Here is a 21334-nt window from a genome sequence, read left to right on the forward strand (position 1 = left end):
TCGTTGGCCCAAGCTGGTCACACGTCTTTTTCTAAAACATTACTATAGACTTGATCAGAATTGATACCTGCATTTTGGAATAGGCTTACTTACCCCTGCATCACTTGGGAGATGGAGGGACACTGAGAATGCTTATTCTCCTTTGGCCCCTCCAGAACTACCCATTCTTCATCTATTTTATCTCGAATTCTTCCAAAAGCAGAACTTGAGAAAAGGAATACATGAAGGTAGTTATTTTGGGATATGATGTTAGGGAACACTAACTGGGGACTGAGATTAGTAACACCGAGAAGGAGGTGAAGCTAATCCAAGAATGGAATTATTGAAGTTGAGTGTTAGTTACTGTTATGAACGACTGGGGCTCAGTCTAGCTAAAAATTCTCTGAAGAACTATGTAGTTCCACTCCCAGAATGGTTTGCTCAAGACATGGAAGAGGATATATTTATTGACTGGCTTCCAATCCTGATTGGTTAAGGGTTTCCCCAGCAGCCACTAACTACCTTGCATGTACACTTTTGAGTATGCTGCAGCATGGATAGGCAGTCTAGTTTCATGTAGGGGTCTCACCCAGTGAAGGCAAAAGATTGCGAGGAATAAGAGATAGCTAAGTCCAGGGGCTATTGCTGCAGCTGGTTGACATAGAAATGGCCAGAAAAGAATAGTGGGCCAGGGGAATGTGAGACAGAACATAAAAGATGTATGTCTCACTGCCCTTCTTAACCTGCTCCATGCCTCAGAGGGCTGATCTCTGTGGCCTAGATCATCTGAGCTCCCTTGCCAATTTGACTTCTCATTGAGTCTTGGTACTAGGAGACATGACCAGAGATCTGAAGGCAGGAGAATAGAATGGTTGGGGTATTTATTTCCCCTGCTTCTTCCCTCCCTGTACTGCCACTGGATGCAAATCCAACTGGGTAGTGCTGCTTCTGAGGCTCCAGCTCTCTTTCGGTTTTGGTATTGCCATTCTCTTTATACCAAAAGCCACAGATATTTCCAGGAGGCCTTCTCCCACAGCTGTTGCTCTCCCTTGGATACAATAACCTCTTGTCCTTTTTTTTCTTCAGGCCTAGAGTAGGTTTTTAGTTTTCTGCTGCTGCTGATCCTTGGACCCTGCCCAACCACTCTAAACAGTCTTTTCATTAAACTTTCATCTGTTTAATCCTTTGTGCTTTGTTTTCAATCTAAATAAAATTGAGATTCTGTTAGCAGTAAAGAAGGGGGAAGTGTTTTTGGGGTTGGCATTAAAGAGCATCCATTATTCCTGTTATAAGGGCCAAGATCAACAGAAAGCTTGCCACCAATGTAATGACTTCAGTACACTTTGAAAAATAGCATAGAGATTGAATTCCTATTCTGGGACAGTTTTCATCTTCAATGGCCCCTATTTCCACATTTTGGATTATTGAACTAAGGCAAATGCTATATTTTAAATGCTGTATTTTAAATTTTCATTGCATTATTTTTTCTTCTTATAACATTACTGTTTTTTTTTTTTCAGTGTAAAGGATTAAAATAATGCAAAAAGGTTTAAAGATGAAACTGAAAATCTCCTTTAATTCAACCTCCCACAGAGAAATATTAATATATTGGTATGTTTTCTTTCAAACATTCTTGAATGGAACTATAAAATAAGTCAGCACTTCCATTTTATGTGTGGAAGGAGGACACAGAAAATATGTAGATGGGGAGAGAGTAAAGGAGAATTAAGTCACTTTGTTGCTGGGCAAGCACCAAGTTTAAATATCTCTTATTATTCAAAGATGCACAAACAAGAAAAAAGAATATAGAAGGAAAAAAAAGAAAAAAAAGCAGTAAATATTTATAATTTCCCCCCCAAAACATAAGTCAACAATCAAAGGAAGACCATGCTTTTCAAGAACATTTTCTATGGTTAAATACTTGTGGCAACTTAAATGCCATCATGGGGATATGGATAAATGAATTATGGTGGGTTAATTCAGTTGTACTTGCTCATTACTTTGAGAACAGTGTTAAATTTTTGAGAACAATGTTATTTCAATGAATGGACGTGATAGCCATTCTGTGATGCATATGAAGTGTTTATAAGCATGTTAAAAAGATATTTGTTCAAATGCTATTTGTGCACTACTTTGAGAACAGTGTTATATGTCATACGTTAATAGAATGAGGTAGACTACTATATGATAATATGAAATGATCTTCAAGATGTATTAAGTGAAAAAATCAAGGCTAACATAAAATGATCCCATTTGTATTAAAACCAGAAAACATAGGGGCACCTGGGTGGCTCAGTTGGTCAAACATCCAACTCTAGATTTTGGCTCAGGTCATGATTTCATGGTTCATGAGTTTTAGTCCTGTGTCGGACTCTGTGCTGACAACGCAGAGCCTGTTTGTAATTCTCTCTTTCCCTGTCTCTCTGCCCCTTCCTTGATCTCTCTCTCTAAATAAATAAACTTAAAAAAAAGCACAGAAAACATAAATATGCATTTACATGCTCTTGTATACATATTTCTGGAAGGAAATGAAAAATTATTAACAATTTTTGATTTTAGGAAAGGGGTAAATATTTGGGATGAGAGATTTGCTTTTAATTATATATATTTTTGTCATGTTTGATTGCTTTTTCTGTTCACATATTACTTATTCAACTGGAGGAGATTACTTGAGGGAACAAAATCACATTTTAATTGTGCACTCAATTAACTTTCAGAAGGCACAGAATCTCTGAAAATGAGAGAAGAAAGAGGATATAAAAAAAGTAGAAAGGGGTTTCTACACAGTTGTAAGTAAAAAGGGAACTGACAAGAAAAGTTTAAATTGGAAAGAAATTTAAAATGTAATGAGGAAATTAAAGCATATGTTAGAGTACAGATAAAAATCATTTCTTAAGAGAAATAATGGTGACTTGAAAGACTTCTTTCAACAATTTCCCGGAATTCATAAGATAAGTATAAGAAAAAAGGAGAAGATATTAACAAGAAAGAAGAGGACAGGTGTATAAGGCAAAGAAGAGAAGTTCAACCTACAGAAAATTGTTCTTCCAAGAGAAGAGAAAAAAATTGAACAGAGCAACATCAGGAAATAATGGCGTAAAACCTTCTTGAGGTGAAGAACATCCTGCAGCAGCACATAAAAATTGGGCAAAAGAAAAACAACATTTAGACATATTCTAGTGAAATTTTTGAATTTTAACAGGAAATAAAGAATCTTCAATGAAGAAGGAAAATGTAGTGAGAACTGACTGGCTGATCTTAATCCAGCATAATAATGAACATTAGATGTCAGTGGAGTAATGTCTACAGAATTTTAAAGTAAGTAAAAATAATTTGAGATCTAACCCTGAATTTCCTGTTTAGTCATGGTAACTATCATGTATAAAGAGAGACTTTTTATTTAGTATATATTGATGTACTTATTATGAACTTTAGAAAATATACCCCACATATTACTCCTGATGAAAAAAGATTACATTAAGATACATTTAAACCAGACAAGATTTTAAAAATAATTTTATTTTTAAAGAAAATAAATGTTTCTCATCCTTTCTGCTCCTGAAAGGATGAAGTAGACATGTTTCTCTTTATTCTTCCTGCTAAGTACAAACTTCCTGCACATTACATATAAAACAACTATAAGAAGACTTTGAAAGGTGGAGAGAAGTCACTAACTGACGATCTTGGGACCCAAGAAATAACACAGTGCTAAATTCCCTTGGATTTCCTCTTTGCCTCATACATCCCAGATTTGGAGCTAAAGAAGCCAGCAACCCAGAAAAACCAATGGATACAGATTTAAAAATCCCACCAAAAGCTTCCTCCTTCTAGTCAAAGGACCAGGTAAGGGGAAGCCTAAAAATACTGAAAACTTTTAGACAATAAGCACTCTATTATAACAAAAAACCTCAGAAATTCTCTGACCTCTCTCTCACCCATGACAACAAAGTTTGAGTGGGGATCCTAGACTTCTGTCCTTGCCAGAATGGGGCAAGGTTTTCATTCTTTAGGTCAGGGTGGTGTCAGAGAAGGCTGAATAAGGGCCCAAACTTCCATATCTGTTGGGCAGTAGTAAGGAGGCCTCACACACTCTGCTGTGCCAGTGGAAACCACATAGAAATCTTGGACTTCCAACCCAGTGCAGTAATGAAGCACTTCTACTCCTCCTTCTGGAGTAGTGTCAGAGGACATCTAGAATGGAGTCAAGGGTCTCATCACTTCCCAGGTTAAGAAGGCCACTCATATTTCCCATGACGTCAGTTGAGACCACAATGAACAATTTTATACACATAAATTTGATAGTTTATATGAATGGACCAATTCCTCAAAAAAGCAAATTACCATAATTCACCCAGTACAAAATAGATAATTTGAATAGCTCTGTAACTATTAAAACATTGAATTAATTATTTTAAAACATCCTAAACAGAAATCTCCAAGCCTAGATGGTTATCCTGGAGAATTCTACCAAACATTCAAGGAAGAATTCACATCAGTTGTATACAATCTCTTCCAGAAATGAGACAAGAGGAAAGTATTTCCCAACTCATTTTATGACACTAGTTTTACTCTGATAAAAAAAAATTAGTCAAGGGGTGCCTGGGTGGCTCAGTCAGTTAAGCATCTGACTCTTGGTTTTGGCTCAGGACATGATCTCACAGTTCATGAAATTGAGTCCTGAGTCAGGCTCTGTGCTGACAGTATGGAGCCTGCTTGGGATTCTCTCCTCTCTTTGTCCCTAACTCCCACTCTCAAAAATAAATAAATAAGCTTAAAAAATTAGTCAAAGACAGTACAAAAAAAGAATTATAGACCAATCTCCTTCATGAATTTAGAGGCAAAATTCTTAACAAAATATTAGCAAGTAGAATTCAGCTAAATATAAAAAAATATGCATGATGAATAAGTGGGATTTATTCCAACAGTGCAAGGCTGGTTTAATATTTGAAAATTAACCAGTGTAATCCACCAGATTAACAGAATAGACAGAAGAAATTATATGCCTATAGCAAGCAATGCTGAAAAAGCATTTGTCATAATTTAGTACCTATTATGTCAAAAAGCACTTTACATAATTCAGTACATATTTACCACAAAGACTTTCAGAATAAATAGGAATAGAATGGAGCTTCTTAAATTTGATAAAAATCATGTACAAAAATCCTACAGGTAATATTTTACTTGTGAAAGACTGAATACACTCCTCTAATATTGGGAAGAAGGTAAAGAGATATCTACTCTCAACAATTTTATTCAATATGGTGCTAGAAGTTCTACCTAAAGCAAGAAGGCAAGAAAAGGAACTAAAAAGTATTAGATTAGGATGGAAGAAATGGAAATGGAATTAGAATGGAGGAAAAAGCCTGTTTCTGTTTTCAGAAGACGTAATCATCTACAAAGAAATCTCAGAGAATCTACATAAAAACTCATGGAATTAGTGGGGCACCTGGGTGGCTCAGTCAGTTAAGCATCTGACTTCAGCTCAGGTCATGATTTTGCAGCTCGTGGGTTCCAGCCCCATGTCGGGCTGTGTGCTGACAGCTCAGAGCCTGGAGCCTGCTTCAGATTCTGTGTTCCCCTCTACTACTTGCACTCTGTCTCTCTCTCTCTCAAAAATAAATAAATAAATAAAATAAGCATTAAAAAAACTCATAGAACTAATAAGTGAGTTTAGTAGAGTCACTAGAGAGGCATAGAAAAATCTATTTTATTTCTATATATTAGCAATGACCATGTAGAAATCAAACTTAAAAATAAAATACCATTTAAATTTTCTCAAAAAACCCCAGAGAAAAATACTTAGGTGTAAAACTATCAAATCTATCAAAATGTGAACAAGACTTGAATACTAAAAACTACATTCTAAATTCAAACATTCAATGCTTTCATAAGAATGCTGATGAAAGAAATCAAAGATTACCTAAATAACTGAAGAGATGTACTGTGTTCATGAATTGGAAGACTCAACATAGTAAAAATGTCAGTTCTCCACAGATTGATATACAAGGTTTTCTTTAATATCTTTAATTTATTTTTGAGAGAGTGCAAGTGGCAAGAGGGGCAGAGAGAGGAGGACAGAGGATCCAAAGCAAGCTCTGCACTGACAGCCGCGAACGGATGTGGGGCTTGAACTTATGAACCAAAGATCATGACCTGAGCCAAAATTGGATGCTCAACCAACTGAGCCACCCAGGTGTCCCTTGATATACAGGTTTAATCAATTCCTTTCATAATCCCAGACATATATTTTGTAGATACGCTCAAGGTTATTAGACTTTTTATTTATATTATTATTTTTAATTAGTTATTTATTTTGAGAGAGAGACAGCATGAGTGGGGGAAGGGAGAGAGAAGGAGAGAGAGAATCCCAAGCAGGCTCCACACTGTCAGTGTAGAGCCTGATGTGGGGATCAAACACCTAAACCACAGATCACGACCTGAGCCAAAGCCAAGAATTGGACACGCAACTGACTGAGCCACTCAGGTGCCCCAAATTTTATTTTTAAGAGAGAGAGAGAGAGAGAGAGAGAGAGAGAGAGAGAGAGAGAGAGAGAGAGAGAGATGCCTGTGTGGCTCAGTCTGTTAAGCCTCTGAATTTGGCTCATGTTATGATCTCATGGTTTGTATGTTGGAGATCCAAGATGGGCTCTGTGCTGACAGCTCAGAGCCTGGAGCTTGCTTCAGATTCTGTGTCTCCCCCTCTCTCTCTGGCCCTCCCCCACTCGCTGTCTCTCTCTCAAGAATAAATAAACATAAAAAAGAGAGAGAGAGGCAGAGTCTGTGTGTGTGTGTGTGTGTGTGTGTGTGTGTGAGTGTGCTTGCATGTACACAAGTGGGGGAGGGGCAGAGAGAATCTCAAGCAGATTTTACACCCAAGGCAGAGTCTTACACAGGACTCGATTACACGAACCATGAGATCATGACCTAAGCCAAAATCAAGAGTCGAATGGTCAACCAGCTGAGCCACCCAGGCACTCCAAGCTTACTCTGCCTTTTAAATGGTTAAGTCAAAGAACCAGAATAGCTAGAACAACTTGAAAAACAATAAATTAGGAGGAATCAGTGTACCCAATTTCTACAGCATCCTGACTGTATGTTATTGGCAGGATAGATACATAGATCAATGAACAGAATACAGAATTGAGAAATAGACCCACACAAATATGCCTACTTGATTGTTTACAAAGGTACAAAAGCAGTCCAATGGAGGGAAACTAGTCTTTTCAACAAATGGTGCTGGAGTAAAGTGGACATCGATAGAAAACCAGATATATAAACCTTTGGAAAACCAAAAGTAATCTACTAGTTATAAATAGAAGTAAAACAAAAAGTATGACCAATATAGCAAAACATGGGAGAAAAAAGAGTAGACATAAAAGAATAAGTCTAGCAAGTAGGGGGCATAAAACATGTTATATATGTAAAAGGAATAGAGTAAGACCCAATATATAAATTATGATAATACATTTAAGTGGGTTGACCTTTCTAATAAGAAAACAAAGATGTTCAAGTATAGTTAACAAACACATATCAAATAAAATGGCAAAAAAAATTCTAAAAAGGTAAATGCTAAAGAAGAGATATATGAAGAAGGAGTATTTCAAAGTAAAAGCTAGTAAGAAGATACATTAGGCAAACACAAACAGATACAAAACACAGATAGTAATATTAACATCAAAGAAAATAGAATTCATGGCAAAAACCATTAAAGGGGACCAGGAAGGTTTTTTTTTTTTTTTTGTATAAATGTAATAGTTATTAATTTGAATGTACTGAATAAAATCAAAATATATAAGAAAACACTAAAAATATGAGATTTTGAACACACCTCTCAGTTTTTTTAATGTTTATTTATTGTTGAGAGAGAGAGAGAGAGAGTGAGTAGGGGAGGGGCAGAGAGAGAGGTAGACACAGAATCCGAAGCAGGCTCCAGGCTCTGAGCTGTCAGCACAGAGACCGATGTGGGGCTCGACCCATGAGCCTTAGAGCTGTGAGATCATGACCTGAGCTGAAGTCAGCTGCCCAACCAACTGAGCCACCCAGGTGCCCCCATACCTCTGAGTTTTGAACAGATCAGTCACACATAAGGAAAAGAACATTTTAATCAATTAATCGTAGCATTTAATAGTATAATTTATAACATTTATATTTATAATATATAATAAATATCCTATGTAGTATTATAGTATAATAATATGGTATACAAAATAAAATAATAGTGTCTGAATTAAATAATTTATAATATATTTCATTCAAACTCTATTTATTACTAACAGTATACATTTTTGTCAACCCACAATCAAACATTTACAAAAAAATTGAGAACTTATTTTGCACAAAGAAACCATAAGTTCTAGAAAGCAGAATATAATGGGTACATTTTTGGCTCTAATGAAAATAAACCAGAAATTAATAATAAGGAAGCAAAATATCTCCAATTTTTTGTTTGTTAAGATTAAACAAACATTAATACAAACTGGTGTTCTGCAAACTCAAAGAGAAGTTCAAATCAGTTATTAGAAAAAACAATGGCAAGGAAGTCGTTAAGTAAAAACATTAATGGCATCTTATCAAGCCTGCAATCAGAAGCAAATTCATAGTTTTATATTTTTTCATTATTAAACAAGAAAAAAATAAAGCAATTAACTCAGTAAATTCTTAAAGGTAAAACCAAATAACAGGAAGTTAAGCAGGACCTTGTGTGTTCTGTTCAGAGCTGGGGGCGCAGGCCTGTGTCCTGAAGCTAGGACATGTGCTCTGTAAACATTTGTTAAGTTGATAAGTGAATGAGTGATTAAGCGAATAAAAATAGAATTTGTGGAATAAAAAGAATATTAATAGAACTGAAAATCTATGACTTCCTAAAGAGGCTCAGTCTGCATTCTTCTTAAAAAAAAAAAAAAAGTTTATTTTTCCTGAGAGAGAGAGAGAGGCAGAGAGAGAGAGGCGCAGAGAGAGAGAGGGACAGAGAGAATCCCAACCAGACTCCAAGCTGTCAGCACAGGGCCCGACGTGGGTCTTGAACCCACGAACCTAAGATCATGACCTGAGGCAAAACCAAGGGCTGGACGCTCAACCAACTGAGCCACCCAAGTGCTCCATCAGGCTGCATTCTTGAAGAGGACTCCACCCTTTGCTCTGGGAAGCTATGATAATGGACAGAAAGGTGCAAGTACCTGTTTCTAGGGCAAACAGGTGAGCTGAGCCAAGTGTGGTCTCAGATGTACGGGTGGGGGTGCTAGAGGCCTCATGGTTCATTTCTGGAATGTTCGGCACCTTCTAGGGGGAAATCTGTCACAGTGGAAGGTTTGTCTTAGAACCTCTCCTGAACACACAGTTTTAAATAGGAGAAGGTTGTTATACTGCTGGGCCTGAGAAACGGAAGGAGAGGGAGGGTTTTCATTGTTACAGGAAAGAATGTAGAATCATTAAAGACTCATTTTGATTACTCACTTCCTTCCAGAAAAGAAAGAGCAACAAATAGTATCCCAAGCTAATGACACATTGTGAGATATATTAACTGTAGAGAAAGTCACTTTTCACAGTTTCCTGTTTCAAGTCACTCTGACTGGCTGCCTTCACTTCTATGTGCAACATCCCCAAGTCTTCTGCTGTTGAGGGGAAATGATATATTTTTATCCATTATCAATCCTTAGCTCTCAAAAAATTCCCATTCCTTTTACCTGTGAAAAAAATCAGCCAAATTGAAATGAAAGTCTTCAAATTTCAAAATATTGAATAATATACATAATTAAAATTTCCTATCATAGCCTGGCCTCCCACTTAAAAGAGCCCAACATACTCCTTTTGAATTAGATAGTATTTTTCAAGATCCTGTTTAGACTCCTACTCAACCCCTCTAACTTCTCAGGTGCTTCACACAAAAGACTGGTTTGCCGTTTTGCTTTTGTTTGGAAGGTCACCTTTATCAGGGCTATAATTAATTCTTTCCAGGCTAATAGTGTTCCCTGTGATTCACACAGGTCTTAAGGGGAGAAAATTGATAATCTAATAACCATAGCAAAGTGAGACATCTTCACCTTCCAGACCAGGTATCTGGCTTTCTCTTTTTTGGCTTACAATGTGGTCTGTGGTTATGAGTGCTGCTAGCTGTAGGAGAAATTAAAAAAAAAAAAAGTTCCTTGGCTTTCTGCAGGTTAGCAGCATGTCCCGGTTTTCAAGTACAAAGTCAGATTCTGAGTCAGCCCATCCCTGTACCTGGAATCAGAGGCTTTTCATGCTATAAGATACAACAGCTTAGCTTGCATGAGGTTTTTGGGAAAAAGCCAAATATTCAAAAAACCATCTGCTTCCACTGCTCATAAATCACAGAAATGATTGCCCTTGATCTGCAGCCATTCCCCATTATAGAGGATATTGGTTTCCAAAAGATGTCACAGCATATTGAAATGAGACAGTCTCTTCCAAGCAGAAAATTCCTCTTCACAATTACATGATATAGTGGAGTAGAATTATGTCATGTTAGCCCTCAAAGGCAGATAGGATCTCAGAGAAGATGCAGGTGGAGGAGTGGTTGTAAATTTTGCAACTAGCATAAAGGACAAGCCACTAACATTTTTTATGCTTTGCTCCAGTCAAATGTTGTAAGAGTTTGAAATGATTGGGAGCGATGAGTTGTATTTCTGAAGATGTCTTTTAACCAGGTGTCCATCTTGTCACTTGTAATACTGTTTCGCACCAAGAGTGAAGACAACGGCAGTTAATAGAATGAGTATAAAGAATGACTGTACTGCAAACAGCCCTTGAAATCTAGACACCGTTATTATTTAGCACTTGGGGAGCCATCTGCAGAATACTTGGCATTGTGCAAAGCATAAGGGATGGCAGGACAGCTGGCCGATGGCTCTGATGATCTAAGTGAGACACAACCTTCTGAGGAGCTGGCATGGCACATGCATGCTCCACTTATTTACCCTCTGTTGTAACAGCTAGTGAAGGACTGGGTCTGAAATCCACAAAGCATTGGGAAATTCCTACTTTAACACCCAGGGTTCATTCCAGCTGGGCTGATCTGACAGCATGTTTCTGGGTGATCTGTAGGGAACAACTTGCAGTAACAGGCTCATAAGTAGTATCTTTGTGGAGGAAACGGTTCCAGTGGGGGTTCTCTCATCCTAAGTTTACTTCACCATCTGGCCTGAAGTCACTAATGTGGTGTATACCTATCTTGATTGACATGAAAATTCTATTGTTATTAAGTGGTGTTATGTGTCTCTGGTAAGTATTCAGATGGTCTTCAATAAGCAGTAAGTACTATGAGTGTTAACCAACCTTGATGATCATTTTTGGTTTAAATTTGTTTTTCATGATGGTCCTGTGAGATTTTATTGACCTGTTTTAGCTACTGAGGATGTTGGGCTATCTTATGTCTCATGCTTGGGACTGGGAAGTAGGGAAAAGTCCAGAGTGGGAGAGAAAAGAAGAAGACAGTAGATAAGCGAAAGATTTTGGTGTTTTACAGACTTGGGTTTGCATTCCAGTTCTACTGCTTAGGAAATACATGATGTTGGACAAGTTATATAACCTCTCTATGGCTAATTTTCTTCATTGATAATAATAATGCTACCTCATAAGAATGTTATGAGGATTAAAATATGCATATATGTATAGCCAAATGAGTACTCAATAGTGGGTAGCTATTATTACTCCCATTCAAGAAAGTGATAATTCCAGGACAAACTCTGATAGAGTAAAGTTAGTGTCTGAGACAGAATTGAACAACCAAAGTGAAAATAAAGACTAGGGCAAGATCATTTCCTTTATCCCTCAATTCCTTATGTGTTTCATCAGTTCTTATGGGGATAGATTGTTCAGACCGAATTAATATTGAACACTCTGTGTGTATGTGTGTGTGTGTGGGGGGGGGTGCATGTACACATGCATGTGCCTGTTTCTGTGTGTACATGCTTCAGTTTGCAAGGAAAAGAAATAGGCTCTGTACCTGAGGGATGGAGATCTGTCTCAAGGACACATAGGAAGTAAAGAAATACTGGGAGCTCTTTGCAGCTACCTTGGGCGTCAAGAGCCTGGAATGAGGTTCCCAGCTTTTTAGGCTACAGCAGCAGCTCCAGTGACTGCTGTGTGTGAAGACTCAATCATTCATCATTCCTCAGACAGATGCCCATTACCCACTGCCCCTGTGCTCTAGTGAGCACAATTGTCTTGGCTAAAGTTGTACCTTACCCTCCTTCTCTTGACTTTCAGAACAACTCGTTGTCTGCCTTCTATTGCTTCTCTCTGAGGACCGAGTCTCCAGTTGTCTTGTATGTACTCCAAGAACTTGCCTCCTTGGCATAGTTGAGTGATCCAAGGATGGACGCCTAAGCTGAGACAATATTATTCTTTCTCACAGGAATTACAAACTCAGGATGGATAGGTAGGGAGGAGCAGCTGAGTGTTGTTAACAGCCACCCTCCAGAGCAGGGTTTCTCAACTCTGGCACTTTGACATCTTAAGCTGGAAAATTTGTTGTGGGGGCTGTCCTATCTGAGCATTATGGGATGTTTAGCTGTATCCCTGGCTTCTACCCACTAGATGTTGGTAGCACACTCTCCGTACCCCTCTCTCCCCATCAGTGTGACAATAAAAAATGTATCCAGATCTTGCCAAATGTCCCTTTGGGAGGGAAAAGCACTTCTGGCTCGGAACCATCACTCTAGAGCAGTGCTAGAAAAGTGTGGCCTAAGGACTGACAGCGTCAGCATCATCTGGGAGCTACTTACGCATAGAAAATATTGTCTCTCACATCAGAACCAATGAATCAGAATCCAGTGGTAGAGTACCAGACGATACATTTCACAAGGTTTGCAATGACTTTTATGCTTACTAAATTTTGAGAACCACTGCTCCATACTTTGTTATCCCAGGTGTGATTGGAGTGTCCACAGCCTCAGATCATATGAGAGTTTGTTAGGAATACAGAGTCTTAAACCCACCCCAGACCCAGGTTCAGCATCACCTAGGAACTTGCTGTAAATGCAAATTATGTCTAATTGATTTTTATGTATATCAGAAACTCAGATTGGAGCCCAACAATCTGTTTTAATAAGACTTCTAGGTGATTTTGATACAGATACCTTCAACAATGGCTGCGGATTGGAATCACCTTTGGGATTTTAAAGAATATTGATACTTGGGTCTTATTCCAAAAGATTCTGATTTTAACTCATTTAGGGTATGGACTGAGTATCAACACCAGAATTTTATAATTCTCTTGTAATTATCATGTGCAGGAAAACTCGAAAACCACCACCAAAGACAGAGGGTCTTCAAACTCAACTGAAAATGTCTGGAGTTTCCATGGTTTCTTCACATCTCAAATCTTCATTGCTCAACCCCTATTTTAATTTGGGGGCCACTTCTATACTCTTCCAATAACGTTTTCAACTAAGCTAGCCAGAACCCATTTCTGTTGCTTACAACCTTAATAACCTCAACCCAAATAGCCATCATATAGGGGAGACATTGAGGTAGACTCTCAGGAAATCTATAAAGTCAGGTATTTGGAAATGGTCATTGGATTGTATGTGTGAGGGGGAAGCACCCCAGTATATTCTGGGATAGAAAACTAGAAGTCTGTGATACACAGTCAGCCATGAGGGACACTGTTCAAAAAGTATCTTCCTGCCTGTAGCCATTGGGCAAAAGGTTGCAGCTAGAAGTCATTAGCTTGTAATACTCAAAGGAGCTGAGGGATTGGTGCACTGGCTTGGACATGGAGGTTTGGGTAAGCCATCAACAATAGCTTCTATATGGGTTCATTACACTGATGATGTTAAAGTGATGGGCCTCGGAGAACAGGAAATGGGGGATACCTCAGATGTTTGGGTCCAAGGGCTAGGAGATAATGCCTACAAAATTTCTGGGGTTTGATACTTTGACATTTCTATGGCATTAAAGATTTAGAGTATTCTGGGTTATTATTTCTATTTTATTTTTTTATTTCGTTTTAATTTTTTTTTGAGAGAGAGACAGAGAGAGCGTGAGCAGGGGAGAGGGGCAGAGAGAGAGAGGGAGACACAGAATCTGAAGCAGGCCCCAGGCTCTGAGCTGTCAGCACAGAGCCTGATGTGGGGCTTGAACTCATGAACTATGGGATCATGACCTGAGCCAAAGTCAGAGGCTTAACTGACTGAGCCACTGAGGGCACCCCTGGGATATTATTTCTAAAGTAAAGGGCAAGTGTATGTACCTGGTGTCTCCTACCATGGAGAAGGAGGCACAACACGGGGCACGGTGGTCTTCTACATATTCTGAAGATAGTTTATGATTATTTGAAAGAACATGTTGTGTATTGTCTGTGACCTATTTATTTGTTAATTTGAGTCAGCTTTCGTAGGTTTTAGTGTGTAACAAAAGCCTTGAGAATCTGAATGGCTTGCAAAAATAAGCATTTACTTTTCCTTTCTTTGAATCACACATTGCCATGACAGCTGTCCTACAGGTAGCAGGGAGGGCTCAGGGTGCTCTATGTCTTTTCATTGTAGGCCCAAAGCTGAAAGAGTGCCACCTACTTGGGATGTTCTCCTGGTGCAGGGTGGGGGCTCAAGAGAACAATTCATACACGTCACATCTTAAAGTCTCTTTTAGGAACTGGAATACTGTTATATTCACCCATATTCCATTGATCAAAGCAAGTCATATGGTGGCGAAACCCACAGTCTGTGAGAGAAGGAAACACAGAGTAAAACACGGCAAGATAAGACGGAGAAAGAATTATAAATTTATCTGAAAGTCTCCCAGACCAAGAGATTTGGCTCTTTCATACTAAAGTTCATGTTGTTTTTTACTCAACCCTAATTACCCAGCAGTTCCAAAGGTACTGTTTGGAGACCAGGATGCACAATGGAGTCTGTGATAAGCCCTCATGGGACAATCCAGTCATGATCTCTAGAATTTGAGAGCAGAGCCATGCTCTTCTTTCTAGGTAACTCCTCCTTTTTAAAGGGACTCTGGTGAAGACAGAATCCCTGCTCTTGGACAACTACAGGCTTTGAACTATTTATAAGCAACTAATGCTATTTGATATACTTAGCTTGAAAGCTGGGTATAGCTAGTAATATTCCATTATCAGATCAGATACCAAAGGCACGAATAGTTTGTACAATCAGGTTGCACATGTTCCCATCGTTCACATTGCCATGAGTTCCTCAGTTTATACCTATAGATAGTTTCATGGGTAGTTTCCCATAACCATGTGGCTAAAGATAAGACATTCTCCTTGGCTCTCTGTAAAATACTGATATGAATTGGAAGTAGCCTGTTGTATTACAGCTCCAGATAGGAGTGGCCCTGAAAGATGGTGGAGAAAATTAAACCTCTCTCTGGCCAGAAAACCAAACATAACAATTTGCTATTTACTTTGCCTAGAAGGAAATTTGGCTTAAAATCAGGATTTGTATTGATTTTTAGGCGATTTTTTTTGTCTGACCCTTGTTGGGAAAGAGCAAGATTAGGATAGTGTTGACAAGATAGTAAAGGAATGTTTGACTGGATCTCACAGAATGAGCTTGGAGCATGAAAACAGTTGTGTCTCATTTATACCTTTCAGAAGACTTTCACTGTGGAAGAGACTCTTAGTTGTCAGGTAGACAGGATGGCCCATAGCTACCAGTCTTTTTCCTTTATTAGGCAGTACAGGTTTTAATCAGCCGGCTTATGAATAAAGCAGGCATGGTGGCAGAGATAGATGCTATACTTGCTATAGGCTTAACTTTGTGAATTTCACCTCACTAGATATGACTTGCCTAGTTAGTATCAGTGCTGAGTGACCAATTTTTCAAGCAATGGCTTCAAATCCTGAACCACAATCTGGCACCAAACCTCAGGGGTGCTTCCTGGATACCCAGTAATTAGATCAACTAAATTGGGCACCTGTCATCAGTGAATAAATCAGATTCTTTCTTTCTCTTTCTTTCTTTCTTTCTTTCTTTCTTTCTTTCTTTCTTTCTTTCTTTCTTTCTTTCTTTCTTTCTTTCTTTTCCTGTAAGAATAGATATGCATGTTCTGGACTTATATTTCTTTTTCTTCCTATACTCGTCTTTTTTGAGTTTATTGAAGGTCATATACTCTGTCAGAGTAAACATGTGACCCCTAAATTCACAGCAAAAGTAGTAAACAATGGGATGATACCCAAGGGATTACTGGACCCTATCATATGCCCTGTCATTCAGAAAATACTGGCCTTATAGGATGATTCAATGACCTAATAAAAACCCAGCTGTGACATGAGCTGGCGGTTATCACCTTGCAATTTTAGGGTGCTATTTTGTAAGATGCACTATTTGGTCTATATCTGTTATTGGCAGATTTGTAGAGGAAAATTCCAAGACATCCTTGGAACATCCTTATTTTTTTTTTCTTTATGAGAGTAAGTTATTCAAACTTTTCTTCACTTTTATGAAATAACTTGGTACATGTCCAACAAGCCACCTTCCCCTTTCTTGCCTTAGTTTGTCAGTTGGTTTCAGTTGCTTGCAACCAAGGATTCTTTTTTTTTTTAATATAATTTATTGTCAAGTTAGCTAACATACAATGTATATACAGTGTGCTGTTGGCCTTGGGAGTAGATTCCCATGATTCATTGCTTACATACAACACCCAGTGCTCATCTCAACAAGTGCCCTCCTCAATGCCCATCACCCACTTTCCCCTCTCCCCCTCACCTTCCCATCAACCCTCTGTTTGTTCTCTGTATTTAAGAGTCTCTTATGGTTTGCTTCCCTCTCTGTTTGAAATTATTTTTCCCCTTCCCTTCTCTGATGGTCTTCCGTTAGGTTTCTCAGATTCCACATATGAGTGAAATCATACGATATCTGTCTTTCTCTGACTTATTTCACTTAGCATAATACCCTCATGTTCCATCCATGTTGTTGCAAATGCACCCAAGGATTCTTAATGAATACACCCTACTACTAAAGTATGTTTCTTCTTCTTCTTTTAAATAGCTATAAGAGAAGCCATAATGATCATTTTCATTGAAGCAAATAAAATAGTTGACAATTTTTCAAAAATATGGTGGACATTTTAGTTGTACACCCAGTATCCATTCTTCTTTACTTTATTCCTAAAAGAAGTCTTGATATTCTTTAAGAAAGAAAGGTGCCCACTTTTAAAACATGAATTTCCCAGCCTCTTCTGCTGCTGGGGATGACTAAAGAGAGACATAGCTCTAAGTAGATGCTGCTTTCGGAAAAGCATTTGAAAGGGAACAAGTAAGTCTTTCACCTTTTGCCCTCAGCATTTCCTTCTTTTCTCTTGCCTAGATAGAATTCAGAGTGAGTTGAAGTTGGAGCATCTATCTTGTATCCCATGGATTAACAATGTAACGCAAAGCCACCTGCTGAGGATGACAGGGCAGAAGATAGGAGCTGAGACACTGATGTCATTGTGAAGTCCTTGGACTAACCACGGATTGCCAACCTCTGAACTTACTCTAATGAGAGAAGAGCTGAGACCTTTTTGATTAAATCACTGTATTTTGGGTTCTGTTACATTTAAATGAAGGCAACATTGAATTGGCACACATAACTTCCCTTTTTATTAGAGTTTCAGGACAGAACAAAAACCTTTTTATTTCCATATAGATGACAGAGCTGCACAGATTATTTGAGGCTGTTGAAAGAACAATTTATGGCCATTTTTTTTCTTTTTTAGAGATTGAAATAACTAATAACTTTTGTTAAGATTGCTATGATTTTAGCTGACAAAAGGAACATAGATGAGGAATTTAGGAGAGGAATAGGTTTTGATGTGCCAATTTCAGGCACATCTGCTTGTCTTCAATTTATTTCCCAAACACAGAAATTACCTTATTTGTTAAAAGGTGCTGTTTTTTCCCTGTTACCATTGAATTCTACCATCACCAGGGAATGTGCTCTTCCCTTTAGTGGTGCTGATGGCTTTGTGTTTTACCTTCAGCTCTGCAGAACTCTCTCCAGATTTCCTTGAGAAATATTCACAGTTGCCTCAATAAGCAGTCCATTGTGAAGATTTTTTGCATGGCTAATTTAAGGGCCTTGTCTTTAGGTTCTCTGGTTCTCTTTCTTACTAAATAATCATTGAAGTTTTATACGTGACCATCTGTGGGCTTCCTGCATAAAATGCAGGATTTTATGTCACTGTATCTACCATGCCAGAGCACAGGAAGGTAAACTTCAAGAGCCCCAGGGTTGAACACTGAAATATCTAGGCCAAAATCTAGACAGAAATTTGAGTATCACAGTATCCTAGAGCTGGAGGAGGTCTTCAGGATCATGTCACTTAAGTCCCGATGTCAAAGATGCCTACACAAAAGCTAAGAAGGCGAGAGGACCTACCCTACTCTGTAAGTAGAATCAGGAACAACGGAACCCTAATTTCTGATGTAGAGTTCTTTCTAGGGCCTTACACCTCTCTTTCCTTCTCTGTTCAGGTTGAGAAACCTCATACTTGGTTTCTCTTTGAACTTCCTCCCAAGTCACCATTCATTGCTATTCCTACTTCTTTTGAACCTTTCCCCCTTAAAGCAGAAAGCATTTGTATCTAGTTGTTCAGTCATAAGGTACTTTCTTTGCATGTGTCTGAAGTTGCTACGTAGAAGTCAGACACTGGCTAACACTGGGACACTCCCCTCCTGAGGCGGGATTGTGGAGGCTTCTTTTGTAGTGACAGCTCAGAGCTTTACCAAGAATTCTCATCCTAGGCATTTCCACTCCTTCTTGTATTTTAAGAACTTCTACATTAGTTCCCTATGGCTGCTGTAATAAAATGCCACAATGTTGGCTTAAAACAGCACAAACTTATTCTCTTACAGTTCTGGATGCCAGAAATCTGAAATGGTTTTCACTGGGTTGAAATCAAGGTGCCGGCAGGAATGTGCACTCTTCTGAGACTCCAAGAGAGAATCTTGTCTTTGCCTTCTCTGGTGTCTAATGCCTGCTTGTCTTCCTTGGTCTGTGGCCCCTCCTTTCATTTTCAAAGCATATCACTCCACTCTCAGCTTCCATCTCCTTTCACTGGAATTTCCCTCCGCCTGTCTCTTTTAAGAACACTTGCTTCCATTAGGGTTCACTTGATCATCATGGGTAACCTTCCTATCTCAGGACCCTTAACTTAATCACATTTTCAAAGTCACTTTGGCCACATAGGTAATACTGAGTTTCCAGAGATTAGAGCCTGGATGTCTTTGGGAACCATTATTCATCTTACCACAACCATCCTCTTTTTGACCTTTATCTGGCCATTTGGTTGTATTGGGTACTGACATCTACATACACCTGAACACAGTGTACATCCCAAGATTAAGGTGCCTTCATAGGAAAATCAAAGTTTTAGCCTGCATTTAAAAATTTTTCTGGGAAAGATAATTCTGTTGTGTGTTTCTGCCTTAGGAACAGAGAAAATGATACCAGCATTGGCGAGAGCAAAGTGAGAAAGACTGAAGAACACTCTGCAGAGATGGGGTGCGGAGCCTTGCCATGGTCCTGCTTCCATCCATGAACCCCATCTGAGTCTCTGCCCTTGCTGTGGTCTGCTGATCAACCCTTTCTTGGTTTCTGTGAGATGCCTTCTTCTCTGAACCACAAATTCTTTTCTTTCCTGTGAGTCCACTTTTGCCACTCTCAACCAAGAGTCTTAACAATTGCAAGATTAGAAAGACAGAGAGAGAATGTTGCTGTTCATGGGGTAGAGAACACAAGACCTGTAGGTAAGAACCTGACTTTGATTCCCTTGATATTGGGCAGCAGGAGGGTAATGACTGGGACTGGAGGCAGAGCTACCAGGATGCTCTGTCAGTGTAATATTCTGGCTGTGGTAACTAGCTTTCAAAGTTTCAAAGCCAAACTACACAGTCTAGGCACTGTGTAGTGAAAGCAGATAATATGTGCAACCAAAGAGTAGGGAGGGAGGTATTTGTGGCCTTAACAGAATAGTTCTTTTGATTCCCTGAAGCACTATTACTTAATCTCTTGAAGATTCTATAGTTCAAGGTGTTCAAGCCAAAGGACAGGCATTTTATTAGAGAAAGGCTATTAAGATGAAGGAAGGGGAGGACACGGTGAAGGTCCTTGCTCTCTTCAAAGTCTCTAATCCTGGATAACATCCTTGGAGTCACTTCAAAGACTTTATTTAGATCACGGAAAAGCAGCCTTCCAAGGTCGTACAGCAGGCCTTCCTTGCTTCTCCCTCCCTGGAAATGGCCCCAAATTAAGCTGGTTTTAATGATCTTTTAGCTGGCAGCAGACGGCCAGCCAGAAGGAAAAATGGGGAAGAGGTGCCTGGGAAAAGTGGGCTGATAAAGGTGGAGGCAGTTTTGCCCCAGGTGGGCTGTGCCACCTCCCAGTCATCTCCTATGTCTAAAGTACAGGGATGGAAACCCATGCTTTTTTGAGCTTGATGACTGGAAATCAAGTTTTCTTTATTATACACTGTATTATATGGCTATTATATATACTAATATATACTACATTATAGTCCTATAGTCACTATAACACATACAGTCTCGCATTTTAGTGAAGGTTGAGAAACTTGTGAATTGAAGAGGAAAACTCAAGTGGGATATGCAATGTAGAGCCTGGGAGGAGAGATGCCCTGCCATGTAGTGCTATGACACCATTATAAGCCCCCAAATGACTTGATTTATCAATTCTAACTAGCCAGGTTTCCCAAGAGGAAATCAACAATTCCCACCTAATGCAGAATGAATGAAAAATGGCATCTAGGACATTGGAAAAATAAAAAGGATTCTCTCTCCTCTGAAACAAAAGGGTTGGAGATGATCAAGGTCTTTCCAGCAATAGAGGTGGGTAGGGGGAAAGAGAGAGAGTCAGGGACCTGGGGTACGTACACGTGGCAGTGGGGATGCTGGATCCTGTTGAGGCATAGGTGAGGGAAGATACTATGGTGAGTTCAGAAAAAAGTGAAAAGCCTCTGAAGGAAATGGAATAACAGCATAGTACACTCTCTCCTGGAGGAGATAATCCCTCTCAAATCAGTGTGCCCACTTGCTTCCTGTGAGGGATGAGGACTGCTCATTGCTAGGGTTGTGTTACAAATGTTAGCGCGACTGACACGACATCTCTTAATAAGGGGCGAGTCCTTCGTGTATTTTTGATGGTACACTGGTGACACAACCCCTCTCAGTTAAGCAGAGAAACAGTGCAAGAGTAAATTGTCAATGACAATATCAGAGTCCTCACTCTGCTTCAGGGATTAAGTGAACAACAGCCTGGCCAGGCCCTGACATGGCTTTAGGCACCTTAAAAAAAAGAAAAAGAGCAACCAAATTAAAGCCACATATATGAGAGAGGGAAGCCTCTCGGCCCAGCAGGGAGATACCTTTGATTAAAGCTTG

The 21334-nt window shown here is 39.0% G+C and overlaps 1 pseudogene; it reads left to right on the forward strand.

Annotated features, from left to right (window-relative positions):
* The window catches only part of LOC102961636, a 44077-nt pseudogene extending 23737 nt beyond the window's left edge, over positions 1–20340 (forward strand).
* The last annotated feature ends 994 nt before the right edge of the window (positions 20341–21334 follow it).

The sequence above is a fragment of the Panthera tigris genome, chromosome A2 (genome assembly GCF_018350195.1).
Source record: "Panthera tigris isolate Pti1 chromosome A2, P.tigris_Pti1_mat1.1, whole genome shotgun sequence".
NCBI lineage: Eukaryota > Metazoa > Chordata > Mammalia > Carnivora > Felidae > Panthera > Panthera tigris.